Consider the following 12,167-nt stretch of genomic DNA (forward strand, 5'->3'; position numbering starts at 1 on the left):
GTTATAGAGTCACAAACAAAATTATAAGAAATATTTTGAACACTATCTTTAAAATTCAGTATTTTGAAATTTTGAAAGTTGTTTATTAACTGTCAAGAACTATGGAGTATGAGCAAAAATTTTTTGATATGTAAAGTAAATGTGGAAAATATAAAAAGAAATAAAAGAAAAGCAAAGCAAAAGAATGTACAACAGTATTCCTTGCAGTTAGTCATGACCAGGAAACTCAGGTCTAGTGAATGGAATCTGAAGACAAGGGATACATAACACTGTCATCAAAAACTCTATTTTCCCCTGCTAGCAGGCTGAGAGAGAGAAGATTACAGTGACCATGAAAGCCAAACACTGAAGGCAGCAGAGCCTCTGTCAGCTTGAATTGCAAGTGACCAGAAGAAGGAGGCCCTCCAATAGAACACTTCATCTACCCATGACTGGTATGTGAGCAAAACACAAGAATTGAATAGCAACAGCAGTGGGCCCTAGAGCCAGGACTGATATGGGGAAATCGGGGTCTGGGCTCACCATGCCTGTGGGACTGCAGGTAGGGCAAAGCTTATCCACCAAGACCACAGTAAAATGGAGGAGGACATAGCCTTGGAGGGTAATAAGCAAGCAGGAGTCAAGATAAAAGAGGTATTCTTCATAATCTGCACATTGGTTACAGTACAGGAGAACTGAGAAAATAAGTGACTAGACTGAGGATAATGGAAGTCAAGTTTCTCATTGTGAGAGAAGGCAGATACATATATATAAAAAAAAAGGGGGGGGAAGCTAGGAGTCATACTGGAATTAGAGATATCATTGAGAGCTCATGGTTTTTAATAAATACAGGTGAATACATCATCAGAATTTCACCATGAGGAAATACCAGACAAAGCCAAATTGAGAGACAATCTAGAAAAGCATCTGACCTGTGATATATTTTGGAGTCAGATCAAAACAGCATGGTACTGGCACAAAAACAGACATGAGGACCAATGAAACAGAGTAGAGACTCCGGAAATAAACCCCAAAACATACTGCCAACTCATCTTGGACAAAGGGTACCAGTCAATCCAGTGGGAAAAGGAAAACCTCTTTAGCAAATGGTGCTGGGAGAACTGGGTATTCACCTGCAGAAAGATGAATCTGAACCCATATCTGTCACTATTAACAAAAATCAAATCAAAGTAGATCAAAAATCTAAACCTAAGACCGCAAACTATAAAACTACTGGTGGAAAACACCGGGGAAACTCTGAGAGACATTGGGGTAGGCAAAGACTTCTTAAGCAAAATCCCCAAAGCACAGGCAATAATCCCCAAAACAGACAGGTGGAATTACATCAGATTAAGGAGTTTCTGTGTAGCAGAGGACACTGTAGTTAGTGTGAACTGAAAGCCCTCAGAATTGGAGAGAACATTTGTTAACTGTGCCTCAAATAAGAGACTGATAACCAGAATACACAGGGAACTCAAGCAGTTTATCCAGAAAAAAATTATAAACCCAATTCAAAGATGGGAAAATGAGCTAAATAAACAACTCTCTATGGAAGACATACAAACAGCCAAAAAGCATATAAAAAAGGCTCAACATCCCTCATTGTAAGGAAGATGCAGATCAAAAACCACAATGAGATACCACCTAATTGCAGTCAGAATGGTGAAGATTATAAAAACAAATAATGGTAAGTGCTGGAGAAGATGTGGTGAAAGAGGGACACTCCTAAACTGTTGGTGGGAATGTAAATTGGTTCAGCCACTGTGTAGAACAATATCAAGGTTCCTCAAAACCTTCAAATAGAACTACCATATGATCCAGCAATTCCACTCCTGCGTATCTACCCAAAGGACAGAAGAGCACTCAGTCAGAAAAGCACTTGCACAACTATTTTCATTGCAGCATTATTCATGATTGTTAAGACATGGAACCAACCCAAATGTCCACAAACAGATGAATGGATTGAAAAAATCTGGCACATATACGCCATAAAAAACAAGTCCCTGGAATTTGATAGAAAGTGGATGAATATGGGGCCAGCAGTTAGTATAATGGCTATGTCGCTGGACTCCCATGTAGTCAACCGCGGTTCAAATCCCAGACCCAGTGGCTAAAAAAAAAAAAAGAAAGAAAGAAAGTGGATGAATATGGAAGATTTATTGCTGAGTGAAGCAATTCAGGCTATGAAAGAGAGACACTGTATGTCTCCACTTAACATATACCAACTGTCCACACTCTATGGTAGAGACTGAAAGACTGTAGAACATAAAAGCATTAATAATTGTAATGGACATTAAAGACAAAGTGATCGGTTCCTATGGGAGACACGTAGGCCTCAGATTCTTCACTGTCTCTTAGCTGTTTGAAGAGTCTAACCCAAACATGGATATCCGACCAAATCATACAATTTATATCAATAATATGAATGACAAAATTAAAAAAGAAGAATTGAAGAGATCCCTGTATGCCCTTTTTTCTCAGTTTGGCCATGTGGTAGATATTATGGCTTTAAAGACCATGAAGATGAGGGGGCAGGCCTTTGTTATATTTAAGGAATTGGGCTCATCCACGAACGCTTTGAGACAGTTACAAGGGTTTTCTTTTTATGGTAAACCAATGCAAATCCAGTATGCAAAAACAGACTCTGATATAATATCTAAAATGTGTGGCACTTTTGCTGACAAAGAGAAGAAGAAAGAAAAGAAAAAAGCCAAGACTGTGGAATAGGCTGCCACAACTGCAAACAAAAAACCTGGCCAGGGAACACCAAATTCAGCTAATACCCAAGGAAATTCAACACCAAATCCTCAGGTTCCTGATTACCCTCCAAACTATATTTTGTTCCTTAATAATTTACCAGAAGAGACTAACAAGATGATGTTATCCATGCTGTTTAATCAGTTCCCTGGTTTCAAGGAAGTACATTTGGTACCTGGGAGGCATGACATTGCTTTTGTTGAATTTGAGAACAATGGACAGGCTGGCGCTGCCAGGGATGCTTTGCAAGGATTTAAGATCACACCATCACATGCTATGAAGATCACCTATGCCAAGAAATAACTTTCAGAAGAGTTGTCTAAAAAGGACTTGGTGTTATTTATAGTGTTCGTTTTGATAACATTTGGTCAGGTCATTTTTAATAGTTGGAGATGGAGAGGAAATGAAAGTGAAATTTTTGTGAAGGACTTAAACAAATTAGTCTTTAGCCTTAGTGAATAATGAAATATGAATGCCTTAATTTTGTACAATAAATTTTTTTGTATTCTGTGGGAAAAAAAAGACAAAGTGAAAGAGAGTGTGGGAGGAGAAGAGCATAGGAAAGAAAATTTGGGGGCGGGGATGGAGAGGTAAGACACTTGGATACAGATAAGGTTTTTAATCTCTTGATGAGGATGTGTATAATAATTTCATCAGAGCTGGACTTAGGTGTATATTATGCTGGGTAAAGTCTTCACAATCTAAATAATGTATAGAAATTTAATGTATGAATAATAATTTTAAAAATAAAAAAAGTATCTGGCCTGTCATCCTCAAAAGTGTCAACATCATGAAAAACATGGAAAAAAACTGAGGAACTGTTCCAGACTAAAGACGACTAAAGGGATGTGACAAAAAAATGCAATAGGTGATCCTTGATAAATCCTGAACCAGAAATACAAGGGTACATGTAAAGGTGTTTATTGAGGCAACCAGCAAAATTTGAATTTTTTATTGGATTGTATTATTATATCAATAATATTGTATCAATATTGATGTCCTTGGCTTTTTGGTCATACTAAAGCTTTGTTTTAGGGAAATACATACTGAACTATCTAGGAATAATTAGCCATAATATCTTCAACTTGCTTTCAAAAGGTTCAGAAAAAATATGCACAGAGAAAGACTGGTAGAGGAGAATTATAAGGTAAATGGTAAAATGTCAACACTGGAGAACCCAAGCTAAGAGTATATAGGAATCCTTTGTTCAATTCTTGCAAAGTTTCTATAAATTTTAAATTATTTCAAAATTTAAAAATGTCAATAGACAAACATTCTATTGTGTTCGATCACCACATATTTTTCTATTGTGTTTGATCACCACATATTTGGTTCTATTTGTTACTGCAGCTTTGTCTACCTTAATGTAGTATGTGTAACTATTTTCTTTTCCAAGTAGGAATTAGAATGCTTCCTTAATATAACAAATACTGTATGCCTTCTGTGTGCCAGGCACTATGCTGGTCACTGGGGATATTGTACTGAGAAACTCAGCCAGGGCCCTGCCCTCACAGAGTTTTCACTGCGCTATGACAGATTTTTAACAATTGACTATATAACTTTAACCATAAAAAGGAAAACTTTAACTACAAAACACTATTTCTTTGGAGAAACCTCCCTGGATACCCAAGCTGAGATTAGATCACTCTGTTATAAAGCTTTCCTCCTAGCACTTATCATAACTGGGGGGCTTTGCACGTTGAAGGGAAAACCCTGCGTTCCGAATCAGTTCTTCTGAGGATGTGTTGAAGAGTCAATATGGATTCTAAAGGCCATTCTGTGACCTCAACATCTGTGTTGTTTCACTCTGTGAATCCAACTCCCAACTCAGGAGTGAACTTAGAGGAGTGAATGAGTGATTTTGATCAATTGAATTCAGATAATGCAAATGAAGAGAATGTAAAAGATAGAGCAGGAAGGGAAAATGCCAGAACCTGGGAACAGACTAAATATGAGGACAGAGGTGGGTAATGAAGTCAAAGAGGCCCTTGGGAGTTTTTAGAATCTGGGAAGCCAGGACCCAAATTTTTAAAGCTTTTGAGGATTCAGGAATGGAGTTAACGGATGTTTTTTTTTTTTAAACACTCTATCCAAAATCCCCTTGCCATTTCTGTGTACACTGAGGGCTACACCTGTATCTTTGTCAGAGGTCTGCTTTCAGGCTATGCCTTGTTGCCCACCTGTACTTGGTCCATGAAAATGAACATCCTCTAGAGCAATTTCTAATGATTGATGAGAATTAGAGTATAAATACCCCAGACCCCTAAGCCTATATCTGAGATAAATCTGGGGTGTGTGTTTTGCAAGTTCTCTCAAAGTGTTCCCCCAGGGGATTAAGCTCCAGTTGCCCACTGTGACAGCTACATTAATAACTCGTTCTTTATTTGCTGCCTTTTCCTCCCTAGAATTCCCTCCCTTCTCACCTACTCATGTTCCTTGCATTTCTCAATGAAATGTTTGCCTTTGAATCCTCAGTTCAAGCACTCCTGTGCTCTGGAGGAACCCCACATTAAGACAGATGGGCTGGGAGCAAACCAATCCTAGGACAAGAGCTATGCTCTAGCAAGATGCATATTGCAACACACTAAGAAGCAAGGGGCTCCTTCTGTCCTCCTGCCTACACAACTCCCCATGTTTCCCTCTTCGGCTCTTCATGGGATTCCAGCTCTGAGGATTCCAAAATGCCTCAAATGTGTGGCTTCCCTATTTATTTCACAGGATGCAGAATCCATTTTTGTTTTATCTCTTTCCAGGCAGTTGCTTTGTTTTAATGGACTGCTCTTCCGCCTGTGCATAATTCTTCTCTAAATTAAATTCTCTTCTCAGCCCAGCATAATACACACCGGGCTGTCAGCTCATTACTTTTACATCCTCCCGTGTTCTGTTTATGCAAAGGTTTAATTAACTATGAATTGCTGTGTAGGCAACAGGAAAAAGCCCACCCCAGGTGGCTGTGTGGCCCAACTATTTCAGAAAAGAGAGGCATTCCAGTGCTGGGAAAAGGCCAGAGGTGAGAGAGAGCATAAAGATTTTAATCCTCTAACTACTACTTCCAGTGATTCATTTATTCACTAAATAGTTATTAAGTGGCTTCTGTGTGCTTTCCATTGTTCTGGGTACAGGAGTGGTGAGAGACCTAAGCCTTGCCCTCCCGGTGTTTACAATCTACCAGGGGGAAAGAGACAAAATTGTCTTAGCTAGATATTGCTACTTAACAAATTACTCAATATTTGCTTCAAGCAACAATAAACATTGTTATCTATGTATCCCACTTTAATTCCATATTTCAAATAGGATCAAACATGGGTCAGGAACTCATGGGTGGCTCAGCTGGTCAATTTGAGCTGAGTCTCTTGAAAGATCATAGAATCAGCTGGGGCTACAATCATGTGAAGGCTAAGCTGGGATGGTGGCTCATTCACATGACTGACAAGCCCATTCTGGCTGTTAACAGGAGGTCCATTTGCCCTTCATATATATGGGTGTATATATACATAAGTGTATATTTAACACAGAGTAATTACCTATATTTATAAGGGTACAATGTAATTTTTCAGTACAAGAATACAATGTGTAATGAGTAAACCTCATCATCTCAAGCATTGCTCATTGCTTGTGTTGGGAACATTCGAAAACCCTCTCTTTTAGTAGTCTGAAATGCATAGGAAGTTGTTACCATCTGTATCTTTCCACTATATTTTATGACACTAGAAATTATTCCTCCTATCTGTTATTTTTGTTTCCTTTAATCAACACCCCTTTATCTACCTTCCCCCCAACCTTCTAAGCCTCTAGCAGTCACTCTTCATCCCTCTACCTCTCTAAAGTAATATTTTTTCCCAATTTCCACATGAGAGAGAACATGTGATAGTTCTCTTTCTGGGCTGATTTATTTTACAGACTGTCCTTGTGGTTTTACCATTTATGTCAAATGATAGGATTTCATCCTTTTTAATGGCTGAATAGTATTCCACTGTGTATATAATACCACATTTTTTTATCCATTCAGAAGTTGATAGATGTTTATGTTGATTTCATATTTCAGCTGTCATGAACAGTGCTGCAATAAACATTCAGATACAGATATCTTTATGACATACTGACTTACTTTCCCCTGGATACATACCTAGTAGTAATATTACTGGATGATATGAAAGTTCTACTTTTAGTTTTCTGAGGAACCACCACGCTGTTTTCCAAATGCCTTTACTAATACATTGCCACCAACAATGTTAAAACATGACCCAGTTACTCTTAATGTGGTCTTCTCCATGGGATATTTGAGTGTCTCCATGCCATGGCAGCTGGCTTCCCCAAGTAAGGCAGAGCTGCAGTGCCTTTTAGCCTTGGAAGTCATATGTCATTATCTCTACTACACTCCATTAGTCACATAGACTAACATGATTCAGTGTGGGAGAAGACTACACAATGGCATGACTACAAGGAGGTAAGGATCATCAGGGTCATGTCTACAATAAGTAAACAAATAAACAAGGCAATAATAATGCATTGCAACTAGTGATATTAAGAAAATAAAGTTGACAGATACTTTAAAGTTAAAGTCAAATTAAAAAGGGCAACTGCAAAGGAAAAATTATAAATAAAACACAATTTGTTAGTCTTACAAAGGTAGTACCTAATAAGAGCCAGACTCTGGGTCGTGTAGTCACACCAAGCAACTGCATAGGCAATGGAAATGACGATGTGCCCATCAACCCTGGAAAGGCTAGAGTCTGTTATGCCAGGAAAGGGGTTATCATTCATGACTTCTCAGGAAAGATTTTACATTGAAAATGAAGAACAGAGGAGGGCCTTATGGAGATAGGGAAAGGAATAGGATTGACTAATAGTTCTTTAGCAGAAGCTGTCTAAAATAATTTATCGTTAGTGCTGACCATTCACTCAGTAGGGTGTATGATCGCCTAAGGGAGACTTCAAAGCTAGGATTATCATGAGAAAGAGCATCTTGTGAAAGTCAACCGCATAGTCAACAGAAGGTAACCATAACTGGAAAGCAGGCTGGTCAGCCATTTCCTTTTCCTCTTAGCTCTCTAGCCCTTTCTTTATTTCTTTCTTTCTTTTCTTTTTTTTTTTTTCTCTCTCTCTCTCATTTTGTGTGTGTTTATGTGTGTGTGTGCGTGTATAAAAATCTATCTTCAAGATAAAGTTTATCTTCATAGTCAAAGTGGCCAGACATGGCTTCTTTGCTATGTAAAGAAACTTAAGTTACCTAACCTTTTTTAATCCCTAGTACCTTCATCTTCAAAAGAATTATTCTTAGTTCACAAAGCAGTTGTAAAGCTTAAATGGAATCAGAGGCATAAAAGCGTAATTATTATTTTTCTTTTTGCAGTTGAGTGACTATATCTTGCTACTCTGAAAGATACAAAATACTTAATGAGAACAGGTGTGAAGCCCTAGTGCTACCAGCTTCTGAAGGAAAGTCCTAAAAGCACGTTGGCAGAGAACAAAGCTAGTAGGATCCAGCCTAGCCATATGGTATGGCCAGAGAAAGAGAATCTTCATTGTTCTATAGCTTCCAGCTAAGAAAACACATTTAGCTAAAGAAGAGTTGCCAAGCCCTGTATTTTGGATGAGGCATGGATTCTGGCAGGTTTGATTCTCCTCTCAGGAAAAAGAGATTATGTTTCACAAAGGGCTGGACAGAGGAAAGGAATTTTAGAATTCACAATCCTGAATATGAAACAGAGTCACAACTGGATTTTGTTGCTTTTTCACCCTTTGTCCTGGGCAGGAAATTAGAGGCAATATCCACTCCTGGAGTTTTCTCTGCTTCATTTTGCCAACTGCTATACATCTCTAAGCTTCCATCTACTCATCAGCAACGGGAAACAGTTTGACCATCAGCAACGATAAAAATATGTGATACACAATGCTTAAGAGAGTTTAAGAAATGGGCAATGTTCTATGGTCATTAGGGAGCAAAAATTTGTTTGACCTTTCTGGGGTAGGGAAGGAGCAAATTGATAATCATAGCAATAATTTAGAAGCCTTTTTTAAAAACCATATTCTTTGAAGGGCTAAGCCTACATATGACATTTAATCTAATAAAATAATTAAAGATATGCACTAAAACATGTATACATTGACATATCTCCATAATATTATTACTTTTTTAATTTGTAAGATAATATATACAAATATAATTCTACTTTTTTGGGAAAAGATACAGATAGACTTTTGATCAATATAGTTGTAAGAGTTTATATTTTAAACTTGCATCAGACAATAGACTGTGTTTTGTTGTTGTTGTTGTTTCTGAGAGGTTTTTGCTATAGGGCATGTGCACTCACCAGAAAGACAGAGAGAGACAGAGACAGAAGGCGAGAGATCACCCTCCAGCGGGGATGGACACACCACAATCCCTTCTCTATTCTCCTCTTGGGATCTTGGGCACACATGCACACACAACTGACGTGAGTTTAAGCCACCAGGTCCGGGACTTGAACTGTGGTCGACTACATGGGAGTACAGCGACATAGCCATTATGCCAATGGCTGGTCCCTAAACTACATTGTTTTTTAACATGCACTTGAAATTTTACGGAGATGACCTATATCACAGGTCACAAAGACAGTCTTAATACATTTTAAAGAAGTGATATCATATGACTGACTGTATCATATGGTGAAAATAGAATTAAATTGGAAATCAAGAAAAATGTCTACTAAAGTGGAAAGTATATTTTGGTAAATTAAGAAGCACTCTTGGGACCAGCAGTATTTCAAAGGCTTTTCGGTCCACAAGGAGAACCTACTCTTCAAGGTCCACTTCAGATGTGACCAGGAAGCATAACAGACAAGAAAGAACCTACAAAAAGGGTAACACTCAGACACGAAGAGTGATGAACTAAAAAGTTCTTGGAAGAAGCAGGAGAGGGAAAAACTGCACCATGGGCAATAGAGTTGGATCACTGTCAGCACTGGCAGTTGTGCCTCACTTTCTCTGTCCACACAGAATTTGTTAAAGTTGCTTTCTTCCTTCTACTTTATCATGGTATACTGGGTATATATGAGGTAGATAATTTACCTTTTATAAGTCCTTGCACCATGAAGAATATGCACATATCAGGATATGAAGCAAAAGGACTATGCATTACATAGAGATCCCAGACTGGATTCACTGACTGCAAGGAATTTTAGGGTTGTCTCCTTTGGTACAGACAAGGTTGGGACAATGGGTACACCTGGATGTTTGATACAAATGTGGTAGACTGTGGCAGAGATTGCTAGTTGTCCCAAGTATTCATTATCCCTTTCTCCCACAATAATAAAACCCTTAACTTATATCTGGACAAGTGGTTTCTCAAAATAAAAACAAAATTGTCAGTCTCTCTTGTTTGACTATGAAACTGAGTTCTTGCCAATGAGATGCAAGCAAAAGTGCTGCATTTAACTCCAAAGGTCATTATCTTCAAGGGAGGGAAGTCATTCTTATCCCCCTACTCCTTCTGGCTGGAGCACAGGCATAGATATGAATTATTTTGCATCCAGTGGACAATACCTCGTAAACAAAATAGAAAGATGTTGAGTCCCTAAGGCTTTTATGGAGAACAGTTACCATGCCAGCCCCAATTTCCTACCCTCTAAACATTCTTATATGAGGGAAAATAAACTTTCATCTTATATAAGCTACTGTTATTTGGGGGCTCTGCTATATCAGACAACTTTATAATGCTAAATAATATAAAAAATATTGAGAATAAATGAATTATGCATTCACCTTTAAAGCTAGGAAGAAAAATTTTAAAAATAGAAGAAAGAAAATAAAAACAAGAGTACAAATTACTGAATTATGAAAAAGTACAACTTTTGACAAGAAATATTTTACAAGACTTGACAAGAATTTTTGACAAAAAACAAGTTGGTTCTCTGGAAATACTATGTGGGCAAATTTCCTATAAGACTGGCCAAGAATAAAAGACACAAATAATATTCTCATTAGATCACAATTAAAATATAAAATACACAATTAAAATATAAAATACAAAAAGGTTTATTTTTAATTATAAGTTATTGTTACAATCAACTTTATGCCTACGTAGATAAAAGAGAAGTTTGTCTGTAAAAATATAAGTTACCAAAATTGATGCAAAGAAAAAATGTAAAACCTGAATATGTCAATAACTACTTTTAAAATTGAATAATGTTTCAAAATTCTTCCCAATCCAAAATATACACCAGGCCCAGATAGTTTTACAGTCATATTTTGCTATGTAGTCAAGGGTCTGACTATTTCTGTAACATACAAGTTATTTCAAGGAAGAGGAAAGAAAAAGATCCAGCCCATTTAATGAGGCTAGATTAACCTTGATTCTTAAACCAAATATTAATAATTAATTACTCAGGATTACTGTGGTAACAATCCAAAATCTCAGTGACTTACAAAAAAATAAGATTTCTTCCTCATTCATATTACATGTGGACTACAGGTCATGCTCCAAGCTCAGTTCTGTTCCACATATCTCTTTACTTGAGGGCCCAGGTTAAAGGACCATTTCCTACATGAAACATGCCCATTTTTATGGCAAAAGGGTCCAAAAGTTGGTAGAACAATTGAAATTTCTCTTAAACGTCTGCTTGGAATGGACGAAAAGTAACTCCACACACATTGGTTAAAGTATATCACATGATCAAACTTGATAAAGGGGCATAGAAGCATTTTCCAGCTACGGGGAGGCAATACATTTCACTGAGAACATACAATCCTATTGCCAAGAAGGTAGACTCAAATAATTGTTAACAATTAGTACAATCTTCCACATATAGTAAAAGAAAAAATATAGACCAATTTCACTCGTTAATATGAATTCCTAATCCCATCAAATTTAATTTTTTTATATAAAATATGAATGAATAGAATTTCTGACAGAAATTTATGCAAGGATGTTTAAAAGTCACAAAGTTTGACACTCTGATGTACCACATTGGCACATGAAAAGATAAAAACATATTATTATCTCAATAGTTGCAGAAAAAGTATTCAATAAAATTCAACAGTCATTCCGACAATTTTAGCAAATGAAAAATATGGTTTTTAACCTAAAAATGTATTCTAGCAAATAAAAAAAGCCATAATAAACATAATCCTTCATGGTTAAACTTTAAGAGAATTTTCTTAAAATTAGTACCAACATATAAATACACCCTTTCAATAGGCAAAAAAAAAGAATAAGAGGTACAAGGATTGGGAAAGTAAAAGGCAAAAAATTGTCACTATTTGTTTAGAATATGACTGCTACATTGAAATCCCAGAAATTTCTAACAACTATTAGGACAGATGAAGTATTTTGGTCAAATGTACATAATAAATTCAACATTTAAGCCAGATGCAGTGGTAAGCACCTGTAATCTCAGCTCCTGGGGAGGCAGAGGCAGGAGGATCACTAATATAAGGCCAGATTGGGCAAC

At 37.1% G+C, this 12,167-nt stretch overlaps 1 pseudogene; it reads left to right on the forward strand.

Moving 5' to 3' along the window:
• Positions 1 to 2,314: 2,314 nt before the first annotated feature.
• Positions 2,315 to 3,045, forward strand: LOC102501219 (U2 small nuclear ribonucleoprotein B'' pseudogene; annotated as a pseudogene).
• The last annotated feature ends 9,122 nt before the right edge of the window (positions 3,046 to 12,167 follow it).

This window comes from Tupaia chinensis, unplaced genomic scaffold, assembly GCF_000334495.1.
Source record: "Tupaia chinensis unplaced genomic scaffold, TupChi_1.0 Scaffold000216_1, whole genome shotgun sequence".
In the NCBI taxonomy this organism is placed as follows: domain Eukaryota; kingdom Metazoa; phylum Chordata; class Mammalia; order Scandentia; family Tupaiidae; genus Tupaia; species Tupaia belangeri.